The sequence below is a fragment of the Marmota monax genome, unplaced genomic scaffold, assembly GCF_021218885.2.
Source record: "Marmota monax isolate L192 unplaced genomic scaffold, Marmota_monax_Labrador192_F-V1.1 WCK01_AAM20220418_F8-fsc00034, whole genome shotgun sequence".
Lineage (NCBI taxonomy): Eukaryota > Metazoa > Chordata > Mammalia > Rodentia > Sciuridae > Marmota > Marmota monax.
The window spans coordinates 9,088,445-9,110,872 of NW_026693934.1; the positions used below are offsets into that span (position 1 = coordinate 9,088,445).

Consider the following 22,428-nt stretch of genomic DNA (forward strand, 5'->3'; position numbering starts at 1 on the left):
CAGGCTCACTTCCGGCTCCCTGGGGCCTCTTGGTGAAACACTAGCATCTTGTTTATTTATTCACTAAGTGTCCATTGGCAACCTGCGGGTGGGGCAGCAGCTGGAAACATAAATGTGAAAAAGACCCAGCATTTTCAGGAAGGGTGAGCAAGAATTGACTTATGTGGGATGCACTGCCTTGCAGGTGGGTAAGCCAGAAGAGCATGGCTCAAAGGCAGACTCAGTGCACATCTTACCTGCAGAAAAACTCCTGGGGAGGCAGGTTCTGGGGATAAAGTTTGGATTGTGTTCTGGTTAGCTGTGCCTGCAAAATAAACCCCCTCCCCAAATGTAGTACCTTAAAATGACAGCAATCAGCTTGTTATTATTTCTGTTGATTCTGAAGCTTGATGGGCTCAGCTTGATGGTCCCCACTCAGGGTCTCTATGTGGTTTCAGTCAGACTGAGTTGTGACTGTTAATTTATGTGTCATCTCAGCTAAGCTCTGATGCCCAGCCGAGGTGGTCAAATACCAGTCTAGATGTTGCTGTGGAAGGATATTTTTTAAAGATGTGATTAATATCTAAACCAGAAGACTTCGGGTAAATCAGATCACCGTTCATAATGCAGGGGGAACTTATCTAATTACCTGAAGGCCTTAAGGAGAAAAAGACAGGTTTTCCAAAGAGGAAGTGATGCTGCTTCCAGACTACCCTCTGTGTTAGACAGCTTTTTGTCACTGTGACCAGAATATCTGACAAGAACAACTTAGAGGAGGAAAGGTTTATTTTGGGTTCATAGTTTCAGAGATTTAGTCCACGTTGGGCCAACTCCATAGCTCTGGACCCAAGGTGAGGCAGAAAATCATGACAGAATGCTGTATCAGTGGAGCACTGTACCATTCCCGATGGCCAGGAAGCAGACAGATAAAGGAGAAGAGACTGCAAGGAAGCTAAACCCTTCCAGTAACCTGCCTCTTCCAGCCATGTCCACTTGGATAGTTACTATCCAGTTAGTCCCTTCAATCTACGATGGTCTGACAAGGTCACAGACCTCACAATCCAATCATTTCCCCTTTGAATATTCCTGCATTAACATAGGAGCTTTTGGGGGACGCATCATATACAAATCATAACACCTTCAGACTTCACTTGAGTTTCCCCTTGGTCTCTAGCTTGCCAAACTGCTGTGAAGATTTTGGAATTTCCAGTCTCCCAATGTTATGAGCCAATTCCTTATGACAAATCTCTCTTTTTATTATATATATAATCCTGGTGGTTCTGTTTCTCTGGAGAACCTTGCTAATACATGGTGTTTCTGCAGGACTCATTTTAAAGGTTTCCTCCTTTATGCTTGTTGGGGTGGGATGTTGAATGAAGCCTCTGCTGGGGCTGGGGTCTTCCTCACAACATGGCTGAAACCTCTGCCTGCCTTGCTGTGAGGAGGTGGAGTTATATAGAATTTCTCTGAGGAGCATAGTGATGCTTAAGCCTCCCTTTCACAGATGACATTGGGAAGGGGTGGAAGTTACTAGAATGAAAAGACAAAAGTGGGTCAGTATATTAAAGTTTAATGCAATTACTGGAATATTGACTCTGCAGAAACCAGTCACAGACCAAAAGCAGCTGCTAGATCCAGCCTCTGTTTCTGTGGACAACTGTCTAAATGACGCCTAAATATCAATAGAGAGCAGGGGGGAATAGATGTGAAATATGGGCATGGAGAAAGGTCGTTGAGAATCTCGAGAATCCTCAGAACCGGGGAGGTTCAGAATCTGACAAAGGCGATGCAGTGTGTGTGTGTGGGGTCTGCACTGAGGTTTGCCAAGTATGGGGTAGTACAGGGGTGTTGTGGAGGTAAGTCACAGCTTGTTGGAGGGCTGTTCTTCACTTCCCACAGAATCTGGTTGTAGCTCCCTCCAGTGTGGTCCAGAAGTGCCTTGGACACAGTCTTTTTTTTGGGGGGGGAGGTGGAAAGTGAACCCAGGTGTGCTGTCCATTGAGGCACATCCCTAGGGGGTTCCTCCCCACACTTACAAAAAATTGATACAAGGGTCTCACTAAGTTGCCCAGGCTAGCTTTGAACTTGCAATCCTCCTGCCTCAGCTTCCTGAGTTTCTGGGATTATAAGTGTGAGCCACCACACCCAGCCTCCATCTGTTGACACACAGGGGCCAGAGTGAAAATTTGGTAGCATGTTTTAGCAACGTACCTGTAATAGTTAGAGTGGCGTTAGTAACAAGTAGACTTAGTACATCAGAAGTTTCCATGTCTCTCCTGGGCTGATGAACAGATCAACAGGGTGACTCTTTTGCATGAGAGATCTAGGTTGATAGAAGTGGTTTAAACATGGGGTTTCCAAGTAACATGTGTGAGACATTTTGAGGACCAGCCGTCTCACCTCCAGAGAAGTTGGCGATACAGCGTGTGTGCCCACGCTGACAAGGAAGTGACAAGGAAGAGCCACTCTCTGCTCCACTGATTGGAGGACACTTTAGAGAGGTGGATCAAGATTCTCCACGATGCTGTTTTTTATAATGGTGAAACTGGAAAGTAGCCCCATTCCCCAAGCAACAACAACTTGGCAAAAACATTCATTCGGTGTAACATTTCATAGCTACCAGGGGCCATGCTTTGGGGACTATATAATGAAGAAGATGACAATATGAAGAATTGACTGAAAAAGCAAGATACAGGGCTGGGGTTGTAGTATAGTGGCAGAGCATTTGCCTGGCATGTGTAAGGCCCTGGGTTCGATCTTCAGCACCACACAAAAATAAAGACATAAAAATAAAGGCATGGTGTCCATCTATAACTAAAAGACAAAGTATTGAAAAAAAAAAGAAAGAAAAAGATACAAACCCCACAATATCCCACCTCTGGAAAAAAAAATTGGTGCAGATGGACACACACGGAATTGTTCAACTGTGGTTTTCTCTGTGCAGGAAAATAATGGACATATTTTATTTCTTCTTCATCATTTCCCTTCTTTCCTAATTTTCTGCAATGGCTATAGATTTATAATTAGAAAAATGATATGAGGTTACATGCTGATTTACAGAGAGCAGGCATGAAAGTACCTCCCTCCGTATGTCTCGGTAATGGATCTGGTGTTTATTGATTTTTGTGTTGGCCCCGTTAGGGTACTCTGCTGCTGCCGCCTGGCAGAATTAAATCAGCCTGGTGTGGCGGCCAGCAAGCAGCAGCAGACATTGGGCCAGTCTCCTGATGTGCCTTGCCTTTCATTTCTCTGGAGAGTGTGGCTTTTCTGCTTTGATTCTCAAGGGAAGAAGAGGGTAAGCTCACAATGCACTCCTAGGCCTTTGAAGGAGGATGAGTACAGGTCCACCTTGGCCTCCAAGGGCTCTGATGGCACTGGGAGGGTCAGAGACAGAGTGCGCTCCTGATACTTTGACTGCAAGATGTTTACTCTGTAGATTGGCTCTGAGATAGTATTTACTCATCGTTTATTCATTCAGCCAATAAGCGGGCTGAGTCAGAGGGGAAGCCTTAGCTGGGAAATGGCTGAACAGACACAAGATGTGCCTAACTGTGAAGCCTGGGGGGAAAGTTGCTTTGCTCCCACTGGATTGTTGGAAACTCAAAGAGCTTTTTCCCTCCTCAGGAATAAGCTTGTGGAAGCCAATGCTGCCCTTGGTGTTCTGAACCTGTCCTGTTGGAAATTCCCATTTGGATTTTGAAGGGGGCTTATCTTTTGGTCAGCCTGATGTAGAAGGATGAGTACCCAGGTGTCCAAAAGCCTGGCCTAGAAGTCCAGCCTTCCAGGCATGGGCTACAGCAGACAATTGGAGGATGCTTTGTGAGTTGGAGCAACCATGGCCAGAGAGCCTGGGGGCATCACTGTCTCAGGCTTGGCCCGAACCAAGAGGAGAGAAGGAGGAGGAAACTATCAGATGCCAAACACCTGTGCGGTGCCTGGCCCCATCACAGCACACGGTTATGGCATTTCAAGTAAATCTCATCCTGAATCTGTGCGGAGGAGACTAACACTCTCTATTCTGCAATCAGAAGCTGAGGCTTAGAGGACTTGGGTGTCGTGTGGGGCCCAGGACACGGGCTGGTTAGGGAGAGGTAGACTTCATCCCAGTCTGCCTGGCTGTCAGGGACATGCTCCTCCTCATGGTTCTCAGTGTGAATCATGGCAGGGGACTTGCCTTCCACAGTAATGAGCAGCTGGGTTTCTAGAGACAGGCCTTGGCAGGCAGGTCAGGCCCCAGGGCTAAGTTCCCAGTGATGGACTCAGGGAAAGGCAGGGTCTCCCTGAGCTGTGGACACATCATACATATCTGATGGACCCTACGGATGAGGGATGGGGACAGATCAAGTCCATCTTCAGAGATAGAAGGCCCCAGGCAGGGGCACGGTCCCTCAGGCAGCCTCATGCACAAGCTGGTCATCCGACACACTCACCTTGTCCTTCCGCAGGATTTCAGGAGCCCTGCTTTCTCTGTGCCTTTCTCTGTCTCAACCCAGTTAATGGTTCATGCACACAAGCTTTTGCTATACCCACTTCTGGGACAGGAGTAAGGCTATGAGTGGGGAAGGGCTGGGTTACCTAAGAACTGCCTTTGGCCCTTATTCTTATTAACTCAGATTACTTCTTCTGCTGGGCATGTATTGGCCACTGTCTGGGGATTTCTATTTCCTACCTCCTGCTCAATAAGACTATGGGAAATTTTGTTTGTTGGCAAAGAGATCCCAGACCTCAGCCAGCACTACGTAGAGAAATAATTGAGGAACCAGGACAACAAAAATGATCTCTGACGGTGTCTTTTGGTAGTTGCAAATTGAAATGTAAATAAGGATCCTGAAACTATGACTTAAGGTATATTCGTCATGAATCAGCAGTATTCCTGCATCGTCTTAGTTAATACACTTTGAGTCCTCATTTTTCCCACTAGGAAATAGAACACTAGTGAGCCTAAGTGACAGACTGATCCTACAGTTAGGGCCATTTCCTGCTCATCAGCCCTACAGAGCCCTGGCCTGGCTCTCCCGCCTTCTGTGGTCCTTTTTACGTAAGCACAAAGCGGGCCTCAATGTTGGTCGTCTGCAGTACCCATGCTGGGCTGTACCTCCTCACACAGGTTCCAGGCCCTCCCCAGTCTCAGCCCCACCCTATAAGGCTCCTCGTGCTTCAGGCTGACTTAGGTTCTAGCTTGCAAACCACTCCGGCCAAGGGGAACTATGGGCAACTTCTGGCTGTAGGCTGACGGCTAGGGCTCTGGTTCAATGCCTTAGAGGAGAGCCACCTGAAGACAATGTCACATTCGGCAGCCCTGAAGCAGACCTCCACTGGAAGACCCTTACCATAAGTAAGCAGTAACCCTACCATATCTGGAACATATAAGTTCCTCTTCTTGTCAGAAAGCTTTATAACAGAATAAAATTTCAGTAAAAATTTCTACAAAAAAAAAAAAAAAAAACTCAATGTGAGATAAGACTTCCTATTTCTTATGAGGATTAAGTTACTCTGTCTTGCAAAAACTAAGTTTGGCTGTAGACTTGATGTCACTCATGCTTTGGTTGTTAAATTTCTGAATAATCTAAAAAATGGGACAAAAAGCACTTTCTGTAAACTTGAGAAAAAAAAATAATGTAGACTCCTACAAAAATACAAACCTCAACCCACCCCCTCCCCGCCCCCAGGATATAAAGTTCCAAGAATTTCTAGACTTGAGGTTTAGAGAATTTTTTTTAGGTAATATCCCCTTTGGACCCTGTAGCCTGAATTTTCTGCTTCCTGAAAATTCCTTGTGTGTCCAGCCTCTTCTGTCCTTTATCGGCCCCACAGCCAAGAACACACAGGGATGGGAGAGGGGTGAGTGGAAGGCTTCACTTCAGCCAGCCCTGGGATCCTGGTGATGGGAGATCATCCAAGCCCTCACCTTTTACAATTAGCGGGATTTGTGGTTGGAGTCTGATGCAGCTCCCTGCTGAAATGGAAGGACAAGGAAGCTTCCAGGTCTCCATGGGGCGTTTCTTACTGGTTTAAGTTTGTCCCACTCCTGATGGGATATGTAGTTTTCATTCCAGAATGCGGGTTCAGTCAGTCCATCAAATCCCTGTGTGGTTTTCCTACAATTCCACATTTAGGATCCCTCCTGCCATAGTTGTGTGTGGGGAACTCGACATTTTGGAGACCTCCTGTAAGTCACAGTTGGAGTTTAGAGTGGCAGAGGCAATCAAGTCTGTGGGTGGTTCATTTTGTGCCTGTGTGAGTGGGCCCCTGGGTACCCAGATATTTGGTCAAACACGATTCTGGGTCTGTCTCTGAGGGCGTTTCTGAGTGAGATGCACATCTGAATGGGTGGCCTGAGTAAAGCAGACTGTCCTCCCTAGTGCGAATGCTCCTCATTCAATTAGTTGAATGTCTGGATAGAACAAAAAGGTGGAGGAAGGAAGAATTCCCTCTTTCTGTCTGTTAGTTTTCAAGCTGGGACTTTGTTTTTCGGTTCTCAAGAGTTAGAACTTATGCCACTGATCCTCTTGGGTCTCCAGCTTGCTGATGGCAGAATGTGGGACTTGTCAGCTTCCATATTTGTGTGTACCAATGACAGTATTTTAAAATTTGTCCTTCTTAGATATACATGACAGTAGAGTGTATTTTGACATATTATACATACATGAAGTAAAATTTCCTATTTTTGTGGTCGTACATAATGTGGAGTTACACTTGTAATGTATTCATATATGAACTTAGGAAATTTATGTCCATTTTTGTTCTACCGTCTTTCCCATTCCCATTCCCCTTCCCTTTACCCATTCCCCTTTGTCTAATCCAGTGAACTTCTATTCTTCCATCCCCACCCCCTGGATTGTGGGTTAGCATCCCCATATCAGAAAGAATATTTGATCTTTGTTTTTTTGGGGGTTGGCTTATCTCACTTACCATGATAGTCTCCAGTTCCATCCATTTAGCGGCAAATTCCATAATTTCATTCTTCTTTATGGCGGAGTAATTAATATTCCATTGTGTATATGTGTCCCATTTTCTTTATCTATTCATCTATTGAAGAGTACCTAAGTTGGTTCCATAGCTTAGCTATTGTGAATTGAGCTGCTATAAACATTGATGTGACTACATCACTATAGCATGCTGATTTTAAGTCCTTTACGTATTGCCAAGGAGTGGGATAACTGGGTCAAATGGTGGCTCCATTCCAAGTTTTCTGAGGAATCTCCATACTGCTTTCCAGAGTGGTTGCACCAATTTGCAGTCCCACCAGCAATGTATGAGTGTGCCTTTTTCTCCACATCTACTTATTATCTCCACTTATTATTGCTTGTATTCTTGATAACTGCCATTCTGACTGGAGTGAGATGAAGTTTCAGTACAGTTTTAATTTGCATTTCTCTAGTTGATAGAGATGTTGAACATTTTAAAATATATTTGTTGATCATTTGTATTTCTTCTTCTGTGGGGTGCATGTTCAGTTTCTTTGCCCATTTATCAATCGGGTTAATTGTTATTTTGTTAATTATTATTAAGTTCTTTGTATATCCTGGAGATTATTTGAGGTGCAAAGATTTTCTCCCATCCTTTGGCTCTGTGTTCATGTTCTTGATGATTTCCTTTGCTGTGAAGAGGCTTTTTAATTTGATACCATCCCATTTATTGATTCTTTTTTTTTTGACAATATTGGAAAATCATTATTTATTTGACGGATAACTTCTGAATTAATATAAAGAAATGACAGTAACTTGTATTTACATTCATTCAAAACATTTTCATTAAGCACCAAGTAGAATAGTTTCTGATCTTTTCACCAAAAACACTTTTATCATTGAAAGACTGCCTCAAACTTAGTTTATTTTGTGGGGGATGGGGGGGGCAGGGATACCAAGGATTGAACTCAGGGACATTCAAGCCACATCCCCAGCCCTATTTTGTATTTTGTTTAGAGACAGGATCTCACTGAATTGCTTAGCACCTGGCTTTTGCTGAAGCTGGCTTTGAACTTGCAATCCTCCTGCCTCAGCCTCCTGAGCCACTGGGATTACAGGTATGTGCCATCACACTGGGCATTTATTTAGGTTTTTAATCAAGAAACCTAAAGCTGCCAATCAGAGCTTCTATCTGGCATGAGATGACCAGGTTAAAACCCTAAGAGTAAAAAATAACTTTTAAGTTTTGACTTATACACTCCAACCAAGGGGAGATACGCTGGCCTCAGGCTAGTCATCACAGGTCATAGGTCCACAAACCAAGTATCATCCTCACAGGTCACAAACAAAATGAGTAATATGTATACACAAAATGAGTACAAAATACATGTTCCTGTATATTCCAGGGGAGTAATGCCCATTTCCCATGAGCATACAATGCAGCAAGGAGCACAAAAAAAGATACCATTCACTAACCCACAAGACAGTGGAAGGAAAAAAAGCCCTGTGCCCTGGAATGGAGTGGAGGCTTTGTGGACCAGGTGGCATCCAGGCCACACCAGGAACATGAGTGGATATCAAGGCGCATGGGAAGGGATCTTCAGGGTTGGAAAGGACAAAATGAACCAAGACACAGCCACAGACCTACTGACTATTCAGAAGACAGAGGAGTGTTTGTACTGGCTGAGGGATATAATCTAAGAGTTGCGTAAAACAGAAAATAGAAAACCTCTTCTGACAAGAGGGCAAAATACCTTCCCCACAGAGGATCCACATGCTCTCGGTGGAGGTGAAGGAGCTGGGGATCACTCTGCAGGTCACCTCCACCCCAAAGCCCTAGGTTCTTGGAATCAAATCCACTGAACAAGAACCTTCCTTCATGTAAACTGCCTTTTCTCCAAAAAGTAAAATAAAAACACAAGCAAACAAAACAAAACAAAACTCAAAAGAAAAAGAATCAGACCAAGCTTTGACCCCTTGTCCATCACTTGTGTCCCAGCGTCATGCTAGGGAGACTGGGTCTGCTGTTACTCACACTGGTTCATTACTATGAGGCCTCCAGCATGTCGTGCTCCCAACACAGCTCCCTCAACACAGCAAACACCACATAACACATACACTCACCCAAACAAAAGGCAGCATCAACTTAAGGATCTCTGCTAACCTAGCATACTTGAACCCTTTTTTCTGACATATTTACAAAATATCTGCACTCTGTACTGCTATGGAAGCATTACAAATGTTGCATTAGATTCCTCTTCTTGAGGTAGTTCAAAGTCTTGAGATAGCAAATTTACGTATTTTTCTGTACTACCATGGATGTGTAGTAATCATAAAAGACCAAAAACCAAATTCCTTCTCCCCTCATTCTAGGAGTACTTTAATTTTCCCCCTCGGATCATAGCAAACTAACAACTGGGGGGAAAAAACTATATATAAACTACATAAAATTTTAAAAACAAGCAAAAAGCCAAGAAAAAAAAATCTGTGGAAAACTAATAGTCTAAACTTTGCTACAGACAAAACAAACAAAATGAAACCTCACTTTGTCTACCAAGCACTTTATAAAGTACTAAGTAATTAACAGCTCATAAAAATTGGGGAAATTTTTAGGTGGAGGTAAAATTAACACCAACTCATTCTCTAGCAAATAGCTGTTCTAAAATGCCACGTCCACACAGAGAGGTCTGGAGGAACTGTCTGCAGGAGGCTATCTTGTAGGCCAGACCTCTCTCAGGTCTGCTTCATAGGCGCAGGGATGTTGGCAGATGCCTGTTCCAGGTAGGCCAAGGAGCCCTGAGGGACCTCAGCTGGCTTTTTGTGCTGCACATTGATGTCCTCCAGCACCTGCTGCCAATGCCTCAGCTTTGTCAAGTGCTTCTGCACCAGCGCATCTTTCCGCTGCAACTCATTTCTTAGTTCTGAGACATCCTCTTTTATAACTTGCTCAGGTTTCTGAACAGACAACTGCAATCTTTTTTGTAGAAAAAAGCATTCTGTCTGTCTTGCAATATCCAGAAACTTCTGGATACACTGATCAACACCAGTTCGAATTTCTTCCTGATCGGTGCCATTGACATAATCTTGACTCACGAGAGAAGCAAAGCAAGCCTCGAACGACGACTCCAGCTCGTCCACCAAGGTGCTGCTAGAAGTCCTCGGCGCGCCAGGCGCTGCCTGAAGAAGCGAAGCCTGGCCCGGGAGTCCCCGCGCGGGTTGCGGGGGGGGGGGGGGGGGGGGGGGCCGGCGGCTGCCCGGAGAACATACCACCCAGCGGAGCCGCCATGTCTGCCCCATTTATTGATTCTTGATTTCACTTCTTGCGCTTTAGGAGTCTTTGTTGAAGAAGTCAGTTCCTAAGCTGACATGATGGAGTTGGGCCCAGTTTTTCTTTTAGTAAGCACAGAGTCTCTGTTCTAATGTCTAGGTCCTTGATTCACTTTAAGTTGAATTTTTTTGCAGGATAAGAACTAGTGATTAAATTTCATTCTACTATATTTGGATTTCCAGTTTTCCCAGCACCATTTGTTGAAGGAGGCCATCTTTTCTCCAATGTAAGTTTATGGCACCTTTGTCTAGTATGAGATAACTGTATACATGTGGGTTTGTCTCTGTGTCTTCTATTCTGTTCCATTGGTCTTCATATCTGTTATGGTGCCAATACCATGCATTTTTTGTTATTATAGATCTGTAGTATAATTTAAGGTCTGGTATTGTGATGCCTCCTGCTTCACTAAGGATTGCTTTGGCTATTTTGGGCCTTTTATTTTTCCAAATGAATTTCATGACTGCTTTTTCTACTCCTTTTTGTTTTCTTTTGCGGTACTGGGGATTGAACTGAGTTTTGTGGATGGAAGGCAAGCACGCTACCTACTAAACTATATCCCCAGCCCTCCTTTTTCTATCTCTGTGAAGAACATCAGTGACAGTCTTTGTGCTGCATACCATTTTATTAACAATGGATGGAATATGCAATGATGGTTCCTTAAAATTATAATGCAGCTAAGAAATTCCTATTGCCCAGTGATGTCCCAGCCATTGTAAGGATATAGTGCAATTCATTACTTGTATGTTCGTAGTAATGGTGATGGAGACATCCCTATGGTGCAGCCAGTTGTATAAAAGTCTAAAAAGGCAATTATGTCCTTGATAAAGATAACAAAAGACTGAGTTACCAGGCTATATCTGGTCTATATACTGCACTTTTTTTCCCCTTCTTATTCAGAGTGTACTCATTTTATAAAAAACAGTTTATTATAAAACAGTATGCATGTGAGGGCATCTCATGTAGTACCAGACTGAATGTGCACGCCATGCCCTGGGGTTCTCTATTATAAAACAGTATGCTGTTTTATAATAAAAAGTTTTAAAAATCATATATAATTTTTTTCTTTGTGCATATATTTTTTGGAGAACCCTAACCTAACTAAACCTAACCTAACCTAACCCCTTCCTAACTGAATGCTCTCACAACCAGATTTACTTTTTTCTGGAGAATGTTTTCACATGACATGCAATTTTCTTTCAGTCTGTGAATACTGTGTACCGTCTGATGATTCCAAAAGCCCAGTGACATTCTAAAAAATGAAATGATGTAATATGATCAATGTATGCTGTGTGCCCGTAAGGAAACATCACACCGAATCCCACACACTGATATGCACCATCAGTATGTGTTAAGAAGAATAAAATAAGTAAAATGAGGGTAAGGAAGAACACCCAATGATACGGTGAGGTGATAGTGAAGGTGACATTGGACAGGAGCTGATCAACGTGAAATTAAGTCCTTTGGGTCCCATATGCTCTGCCTGCAGTGACTTGCCACTCATAGTACAGAGAAATGACGTCATCGGGGTTTCCAAGGATGAGCTGATTATTCTCAAGTGAAGATAGCAGCCAACCGAGAGTGTGGCCCGTTGTTACAGAGCTTCTCTGAAGCCTCATTTCTTTTCTTTCTATTGATCAATATCCTTTCTGAACATTGGTCTTTTGAAAAAGACATTTTCCCTCCAATTTCTGGCCATCCTGAAGTTGGGAATTTTGAGAATTCAGTCCTCTGAAATGAAATGTCTAATGAATGCCAAAAAGCACCTCTCCGTGGAACCAACCTGTGTTTGGATAGAGCCCTTCCTGTGGAAACTCGGCTGAGTCTCCGTGCAATTCCTCATTTCCTAAAGAGGATTCACTTACGTTGCCTCTGCTTTTGTGAAATACGTTTTCAAAGGCATTGAAACGAAGACACTTAGGCTGTTGACATCCTCTGTTCTTGCTCTCTGTTCTTTTTGCTGTGCTTGGAGTTGAACCCAGGGCTTTGAACGTGCCAGGTCTGTTTTCTTTTGAAGTCAACCTCTTGCCTTTGTTGTTGAAGATCCGATCTTTTTTGGATCGTAAAACATCTCTTACGACATTGTGCACCAAGGAGATGTCATCTGAGGGTGAGGGGAGGTTGGATGTATGTGGTCACAGTTACCCTGGGAGAGGGACTCTGTAGGCATGCTGTGGGATTTTCAGAAAATAACTTTTCTGAATGTGAAGAGGAAAAGAGATCTGGAGAGCTGTTTGCAAGTTAGGGCATCTCATGTAGTATTAGGCTGACTGTACCTCATGCCTGGGGTTCTCATGAAGGTGCAGAGGCTGACTCTCTAGGTCTGGATGGAACCTGGGATTCTGGAGTGGAGAGAAAACCTTCAATGTTTCTTCTAACAGGCATGTGGTGACAGTGGTTTCTCTGTGTGGCTCTCTTGCTTTCTGAAATCCAAGGATTAGGAAGGAAAACAATTTCTTAAGGGCTTTGAAGGAAAAGACCTCTTATGTTGTCCCTGCCCTGCCACCTTGAGGGTGGTGACGGAGATGAGACCATGCCTGCACTCTGACTTGTGCCCATCTGGTGTGACACTGGGGGTACTCATGGCTCATCCTTACCCTGGGAAGTATACAGGAATCACAGTTGGCAGGAAAGTGCTGGGTGTGTCCAGCCTTTGGGATTGGTCCATAGAAGGGGTATTAGCCTTCCTGGCCAGTGGTCAATGTTCTGTCCTCTAGAGACCAGGACCCACTTCCTATGGGAATGCTGTTAACTGGATTTTAATTATGCATCAACAGTGATGGATACCAATTACTTTCTGAGTCAGCTTCTCCAGCTCCCATTCCCAAGTTTCTTTAAAAGGTAATAAAACATGAAGTTTTGATAGATATTTGGAAGACAGGCATATGCACACAAGTGCAATTTTACTTTCTTAATTATTAGTGTTTTTTAAAACTGATTACCAGCCAGGGCCCAGTTCAATTTCTCTAAAGTGGTTGAAACTTTTCAAGGAATTCAATAGTGGGATGCTTGCAACTTCTCTAGGTACTCAAACAAGAACAAGTTATCTCCGTTTGGATCACCCTTTCAAGTAATTTCAAACAAATATCTAAAAACCACATAGAAAAGAATTTGGAAAAGCTTCAGGTGCAGAATTTAAATTCTTTTTAAAAATTTTTTTTATTTTACTTTTTAAAATTTTTAAAAAATTCTTTTTAGAATATGACTGATAAGAGGCTGAAAAAATAAGTCCATATGAATAAGTTGTTTGAACCAATTTTCAGATAGTGCCTCACCATCTAGAGAAAGTTAAATCACCTTCTCAATGAAGGAAACACAAGGTAATTTAGAGCCATTGAAAAGACCATTAGGAAATATTTGTCTCTTGCTTATCAGTTAAAACTACAAGTATGCACATACCCATATATCTATACACACTTACATAGGTATGTGTCTATATATAGTACATGTATTGTACATGTGACTATATATAAAAAATTTGCTTCCCAAGCTTATCTTAAAAATAAATGATGTTGTCACATTTCTGAGAGCCAAAGCCTCCTGTCCGGAGGGTTTGGTTCCTTTCTGCAATATGGCTCTTTTCCTCTGCATTGCCAGGAAATGAGGTGTCCATGTGAATGCTACTTCATTCTGTGTGTGGCTTTACAAACTTGTGCTATTCTTGATGGAATTATTTCTAGCTAGCACTGCATACTTAATTACTTGCTTAACAAACAGTCTGACCATGATTTTACATTTCATACACGATTCCAATCATTGTTAATGTCCATTCAGCCTCTCCCAGCATTCATAGGAGGTAATAGCGCCAGGGTCTGGGCTGAATGGTGGGACTCTTGGAGAACCAGAGGTTGGGGCTGTCTGAGAACCTCTCTGGGGCATATCCCAAGGTCCCTGCAGTGACAGCAACCTTTTCTCTGGCAAGAAAAGATTTCCTGGAGGATGCAATATAAAGCTATACAGAGTTGAGCCCTGAGTAGCTGCTAACCAAGTGGTCCATGGTGCTAGATGCTCTCAGAGCAGGGCTCAAAGAGCAGAGCTTCAGGTGGAGGAAGGAGTTACTTGGCTGCTGTATGAGTTCAGCCTGACATTACCACAGCCATCTTGAGTTGTAACTGCCACAATTGCTCCAGAGCAACCCTAGCTGATTTTTCTGCAAACTGTAAATAGATAAAATCATCAGAGTAGTGTGTGGAGCTTTATAACAGACCTGGTGCTAGGGATGTGATGACTACTTGATATTAGCTTGAGATAAACTAGGTACATTATGGATGAAGTCATTTTGTCCTAATCCATATATACATCTAATCCCAAATCGTGGGGATCCCTCTGGTCCTGCTGACTCCCAGAGCCACACTTCTGACAGTAAGTCCCTAGTCAGTTCATTCTGAATCTGTCTGCCTCTTTCTTCAGTCTTACAGCTCCTTGGGGCCAGTTCTCACATGCTGGAACTGGGTTACTCTGGAACGGATGCACTTTGTGGTGTGCTCTGAGGAAAATGTCACCAAGCAGCTATTTTTCAGGACATCTCAGGACTAGAGTGGGAGATGCTCCAGCCCTTGTGGATGCATTTCTGTGGACATGGGCTTGCTATTAGCCAGTGAAAGAATTCAAGACAGCTCATGGGAAAGAAATCTGCTTCATTTTGTGTAATACACAATTTATCAAACATATTTGATCACCATCCCTTCTTGTTGTTCTAGTATAACACAATTACATTTTGGAGAAACATTTTGCACATGGTGAGGAATGCCTTCGCCAACTTAACCAAAAGCCTTGTCTAGGGATGAGATTTTCTTCACCTGGTTGGTCAGGGCTGAGGCAATTGCCCCACTACCTCCTTAAGCCTCTGCCCAGCAGATGCCTGACTTGGCTTCATCTGTGGAGTGGGGAAGGGGAGCTTCTGCTCACATCTGATTGGTCAGAGTCTGTCATATGCTCTCACCGAGTTTGAAAAGAGGCAAGGATATCCCTCTCTGAGGTCATTTGCTATCCTCAGAGCAAGGGATTTTGGATGCACAATTCCCAGTGCTTTATTCTGGCTTTAGGGAATGAGACATATGATGGAGCGGTGAATCCTAGGAAGTAGGTAGAGGTGGATCAGCAAGGAGCTTGTAAGGAATATCATTTTTTTTTTCTGTAGCTAACAGCTCTCAGGCTGGGTCTTACAGATAATGTCTATGTACAGTTATCGCAGGAATGTTGCAAAAGCTTGATTTAAATTATTTTTTTCCTAAAAAAGTATTTTAAATAATTTTGAAAGTTAAAAATATGTCTGTGTTTCATGTATGGGTCTTTGAGGAACGGACAACAATGAACAAAACTACTGCTGGTTGCCTAGGGCAGTGCTTTGAAAAGTTTTTCTTTTTAGGCAACAAAATTTCCCCTTTAAAGATAACATGGTGTTTCACTAGGTTAAATGGATAGAAGCCATATTTATTAGAGTACAATGATTTTATAATCCTTATTATAAAGTTGATAATTTAGAGATAGAAAGGGCTGAACTATAAGTAAGGAAGACAAGGCAGGTGAAGAGACAGGAGGTTCCAGTGGTGGTGAGAGGCGAGAGTGGTCTTGGACCGCAGTAAAGATCAAGTGGAAGACCCCTAGGGAGAGAGTTCTTGGTCCTTGCTGATGGATCAGATGTGGGGACATAGGGTGGGGGAGACAGAAACTGGATAATGCCTGAGATTTTTGGCCAGAGTAACTGGGTGCATACTGATATTGTTTGTTGAGAGGAAGTAATGGAAACGGAACTTACTCACTGGGGCTAGTTGAAGAATGTGTGATTAATCGTATGTGGTAGATTGATTTTCAGAGCATTTGTTGGTAAGAAATGATAAAGAACAGAACATCAGAGTAAGCTTGATAAGGAAACTACAAGAAAAAAACCAGGCTATCAAGTAAGCTCAATATAACTATCAATATAGGCAAAACGACCTCTGACTGTTTATTAAAAATGGATAATAACTGTGGCTTTCAGTCCCGATCAATAGAGTTGAAGAATCTACTATAACAATGTAGACACTTGCTGGTTACCTGAATGCATTAAGGTTTTAAAAAAATCATTTTTCTACACAATAAAGTTAGCTAATTCTATATGAACTTATATATTCCTTTGTGTCTTGATTTCTTGTGGAACTTTTTATATATATTGTTGACCATTTCTATTTCTTCTGTGAAGTGCCTGTTCAGTTTCTTTACCCATTTATTGACTGGGTTATTTATTATTTTGGTGTTGAGTTCTTTGTTTATCCTGGAGATTAACGCTCTATTTGAGGTGCAGATGGCAAAGATATTCTCCCATCCTATAGGCTCTGTGTTCATGTTCTTGATGGTTTCCTTTGCTGTGAAGAAGCTTTTTAGTTTGATACCACCCCATTTATTGATTCTTGATTTTACTTCTTGTGCTTTAGGAGTCTTTGTTGAAGAAGTCAGTTCCTTAGCTGACATGATGGAAAGTTGGGCTCAGTTTTTCTTTTAGTAAGCACAGGGTCTCTGTTCTAATGACCAGGTTCTTGATTCGTTTTGAGTTGAGTTTTGTTGATGGTGAAAGATAGGCTTGAATTCATTTTGCTACATGTGGATTTCCAGTTTTCCCAGCACCATTTGTTGAAGAGGCTATCTTTTCTTCAATTTAAGTTTATGGCATCTTTGTCTAGTATGAGAAAACATACTAACTTTGTCTAGTATGTTTTCTATTCTGTTCCATTGGTCTTCATGTCTGTTTTTGTGCCAATACCATGCTGTTTTGGTTATTATAGCTCTGTAGTATAATTTAAGGTCTGGTATTGCAATGCCCCTTCTTCATTTTTCTTTCTAAGAATTGCTTTGACTGTTTTGGGCCTTTTATTTTTCCAAGTGAATTTTGTAACTCCTTTTCTATTTCTATGAAGAGTGTCATCAGAACCTTAATAGGAATTGCATAAAATCTGTATAGCACTTTTGGTAGCATAGCTATTTTGAGAATATTAATTTTGTCTATCCAAGCACATGGGGGATATTTTTTCTTTTTTTTTTTAATATATATGTTTTTATATTTATATGTGGTGCTGAGTATCAAACCCAGCCTCACACATGCTAGGCAAGTGCTCTAATGAGAGACTTCTTTCTTTTATTTATTTATTTAAAATTCTAATTTGTTACATATGACAGCAGAATGCATTACAATTCATATTATACATATAGAGCACAATTTTTCATATCTCTGGTTGTACACAAAGTAGTACATCATGTCTCATCTAGAGTCTGTCTAATCCTACTAATGGAAGATATTTCTTTTTATTTTAATATTTATTTTTTGGGTGTAGATGGACACAACAAAATGCCTTTATTTTTACGTGGTGCTGAGGACCAAACCTGGGTCCTGCCCGTGCCAGGCGAGCGCTGTACCGCTGAGCCACAATCCCAGCCCTATATTTCCATCTTTTAAATTCTTCTTCAATTTCTTTCTTTAGTGTTCTGTAGTTTTCATTGTAGATGCCTTTCACCTCTATAGTTAGCTTGATTCCCAAGTATTTTATTTTATTTTGAGGCTATTGTAAATTGGATAGTTTCCTAATTTCTCCTTCAGCTGATTCATTATTGGTGTATAGGAACACAATTGATTGGTGAGTATAAATTTTATACTCTGCTACTTTGCTTGAATTCATTTATGAGTTCTAGAAGATTTCTGGTGGAGTTTTTGGGGGCTCCTAAATATAGAATCTTGTTATTGATGAATAGGGATAGTTTGAATTCTTCTTTTCCTATTTGTATCCCTTGAATTTCTTTCTTTTGTTTAATTGCTCTGGCTAGGGTTTCAAGGACAATGTTGAGTAGAAGTGGTGAAAGATTGTATCCCTTTCTTTTTCCAGTTTTTATTTATTAAAAAAAAATTTTAGCTGTAGATGGACACGATAACTTTATTTTATTTATTTATTTTTTTATGTGGTGCTGAGGGTAAAACTTCACACATGCTAGACTACTGCTCTACCACTGAGCTACAACCCTAGCCCTTGTTCCAGTTTTTAGGGGGAATGGTTTTTATTTTATTTCATTTAGGATGATGTTGGCCTTGGGTTTAGCATAGATGGCTTTTATAATATTGAGGTATGTTCCTATTACCCCTAGTTTTTCTAGTGTTTTGACATGAATTTTTTTTCTGTATCTATTGAGATAATTATATGATTCTTGTCTTTAAGTCTATTGATGTGCTGAATTATGTTCATTATTTATTTCTGTATGTTGAACCAACCTTGCATCCCTGGGATGAACCCTGCTTGATCATGGTGCACTATCATTTAAATATGTTTTAATATCCAATTTGCCAATATTTTATTAAGAATTTTTGCATCTATTTTCATCAGGGACATTGGTCTGAAGTTTTCTTTCCTTGATGTGTCTTTGTTTGGTTTTGGTGTCAGGGTGGTATTAGCTTCATAGAATGAGTTTGGAAGGCTTTTCTCCTTCGCTATTTTGTGGAATAATTTGAGGAGTATTGGGCTTAAATTCTTTTTTTGACTGTATGGTAGAATGTGCCCAGGCATTTTTATCTTTTATTTTGAGACAGCGTCTTGCCAAGTTGCTTAAGGCCTCACCAAATTTTTGAGGCGTCCTCTGATTTGTGATCCTCCCAATTCACTGGGATTATAGGTGTGCCACCATGTTTGGTCCCTTGATTTCTTTTTTGCTCCAGAAATTTGTGAGTAAGCCTCTCACTAAGGTGAATTGTTGGATGATTTGTGACCACCATTGATGAGGTAAGAGGCCCCATTTGTTTAAAAGTCTTTGTTTAATACTGGATTCAATTCCATTATGGTAGCTCACAACAAAGAAGAATCATTGTCATGTGTAAAACTAAGTTCTCTTCAGCTCAAATACTAGAGAACAAGAAAAGCAGAATAAAGAAAGGTCTTGTAATGCTCTCTATTATCCATAGAAAAGAAAGAAAATTTGACAAGGAAGTTTAACTTGCTCATAGATTTGTAGAGGAGCTGAGAGAAACAAATGTTTATGATTCATCTACTACTTGTAATTCCCAACCCTGTCCTGTGTGAGCTAAATATTTTTTGAAATAGCCTTATGTGGGGGCTGAGGTTGTGGCTCAGCGGTAGAGCACTTGCCTAGCATGTGTGAGGCCCTGGGTTCGATCCTCAGCACCACATAAAAATAAATAAAATAAAGGTATTGTGTCCAATTACAACTAAAAAATAAATATTTTAAAAAATAGCCTGTTAGTTTTCTTTTATATACCATTAGTAGAGGTTAGTATCTCTTCGTGTTGACCTACAGAGGCTTCAATATATGTTGCAAAGGCTCTTCTCAGGGGTTCAGGGATTCACCTACTATATTCTCTAGGCATTTACAAAGAACTTGAAGATTTCTTTCCCCACCTCAGGGGGCCATGATGACTCAACATATGAATTATTTCATTAATAACTACCTCCTTATATATTTATAAAGACGATTCATTAGCTTTACTAACTTTTTAACTGATTTTTTAAAGTTATGCATGACAGTAGAATCCATTTCGACATAATTATAAAAGTATGGAATATATCTTGTTCTAATTCAGTCCCCAGTACCTCCTCTTTCCCTGTTTTCCCCTACCCTGCTCCCTTCCCTATACTCTACTGATCCTTCTGCTATTTATTCATAGTTATTTTTTAAAAAGTAATTTCCTGTGGATGCACATGTTGGTGAGATTCACTGTGGTGTATTCATTTATATATGTAAGAAAGTCATGTCATATCCATCCCACTGTCTTTCCTTTTCTCAACCCCCCTTCCCTTCATTCTCCTTTGTCTACTGCACTCTCCCCTTATTGTATTGTAGATTTGTTTTCATATATCATAGAAAATATTTGACCCTTGGTTTTTTGGGGATTGGCTTATTTCACTTAGCATGATAGTCTCTAGATCCACCCATAAAGTCATTCTTATTTATGGCTGAATAATACTACATTGTGCAATGTCACATTTTCTTTCTTTTCTTTAATATTTTATTTTTTAGTTGTAGTCAGACACAATACCTTTATTTTAGTTATTTATTTTTATGTGGTGCTGAGGATTGAACCCAGGGTCTTGCACATGCTAGGCGAGCACTCTCCCCCTGAGCCACCAGCCCCTACACCACATTTTCTTTATCCATTGATCTGTCAAAGGGCAACTAGGTTGGCTGCATAGCTTAGTTATTGTTAATTGTGCTCCTACAAACATTGATGTGGCTATGTCACTGTAGAGCTTTACAAAAGTTTTCAAGGGCGTAAAGTCACCCTGGGTAATTTTTAATACTGTCATACTGCTGTTATTTGGAATGTTTATCATTAGCTGATGGATGTAAAATAGTTACATTCCCTGAGAAGCCTATTTTAGAAATGAAGCAACCCACTGTGAAGAAAGAACTCCATTCTGTTGAGGTTGGGTAGGTGTCCTAGTCTATTTTATGTTGCTATAACAAGATACCTGGGCTGGGGACTTTATAAAGAAAAGAAGTTTATTTAGCTCACAATTCTGGAGATTCAAGAGCATGGTACCAAGGTTAAGGCTGTAGTTCAGTGGTACACTTGCCTAGCATGTGTGAGGCCATGTGTTGGATTCTCAGTACCACAAATAGATAGAAAAATAGCATGGAATTAGCATCTGCTCAGTTCTTGAAAGGGCTGCTTTTGCTGTATCACAACATGGTGGATGGCACCATGGGAACGTGTGTGGGAGGGAGACGTTACATGGTGAGACAGAAATTCAGAGAGATTCAGGAGCCAGGCTTTTTCTTTTTGTAGCAATCCACTCTCAGGAGAACTTCAAAAATCACAAGGATAGTACCCTTACAATCTAATTACCTCTCACTAAGCCCATATTTTAAAGTTCCCACCACCTCAGTGTTACCACATTAGCAATATTCATGAACTTACAGCACATAAAACTTGGGGGACATGCTCAGAACATATCTAAACTGTAGCATATTGCAAGCAATGGGCGCTTTCCATTGTGAGAAGATTAAGCTGCTCACTGAGATGTTATACAAAGTATCAGTAGATGCATTTTTTACAAGATCAAGAGAAGCTAAAGATGACATTCAAGCTCATAAGCAACCATTGTTTTCTTACCTGTTTTAGAAATTCCTATTTGATACACTGTCTCCTCTTTTCTCTCAGGAGAATAAGGGAAATATTAGTGGTCACTGTGCTTCCTCAATAATTAGCCACCAATGACAGGACTTTTGTTTCCTTTATGCACCATTGAATTGTGTTGTTCTGGGGATGCCAGGTTGTTTAGGGACCATGACAACAGCAATTCTTCTGCTTGCAAAAGCTTGACCTTTGACTTTGGGATATTTAACTTACAGGCACAGCTTGCTGTTGCTGTTTTATAGAAGTTAACATAACACAACACTTGTGTGTGTTAGAAACCTCACTCTCTAATCCTAATTGTCTAATCCTGGTCTGTTGTCAGGTTCATCTCATAGCTCTTGACAAAGATGCTCGACTCAGTCTGATTCCTCTGACTGTCTTTAATTCCCAATGCTGACTTCCTGTTTTACACAGATGGGTCTTATGTGACAGACACATAGGAAAATGTGAAAGCATCTTGTGCAGTCCTCATGGGATTTGCTATAGTATGGATCAGGAATATCCCCCAATGGCCTATATTTTAACGACTTGGTCCCCAGACTGTGGAACTATTGGGAAGTGGTGAGACCTTTAAGGTCTGGGACCTGATAGGAGGTCACTCGGTGTGTGCTCTTAAAGAGGATACCAGGACCCAGACCCTTCCTCTCTCTCTTTGCTCTCCAACCACCATGAGATGAACAGCTCTGTTCCACCACGTATTTCCACTGTGATGTGCTGCCTTGCCACAGGACCCAAAGCAATGGGACAACTGGCAAGGGATTGAAACCTCTGAAACTATGAGCCAAAATGAACCTTTCTTCCTTATAAGCTGCTTATCTCAGGCATTTGTCCCATCGATGGGAAGCTAACACAAGATTCTAGCAGCTCACGTTTCCCCAAACATAAAATCAACCAAGCCACTGGAGCTCATCATTCTTACATGCATTTGCAACTTGCCTCTGGTATAAATGCAAATATGTATACTAAGAGTAAATCTGTGTTTGGAGTCTGAAATATTATGGGAAAAGTCCAAAAAGGCTTTCTAAAAATAACAAAACAAAACAAAAACAAAAACAAAAATAAAAAAAAAGAAAGAGAGAGAGAGAGAAGAAGTACTGATTTATAAA

The 22,428-nt window shown here is 41.3% G+C and overlaps 1 pseudogene; it reads right to left on the reverse strand.

Annotated features, from left to right (window-relative positions):
• Positions 1–9,432: 9,432 nt before the first annotated feature.
• Positions 9,433–10,173, reverse strand: LOC124106154 (mediator of RNA polymerase II transcription subunit 28-like; annotated as a pseudogene).
• Positions 10,174–22,428: the final 12,255 nt, after the last annotated feature.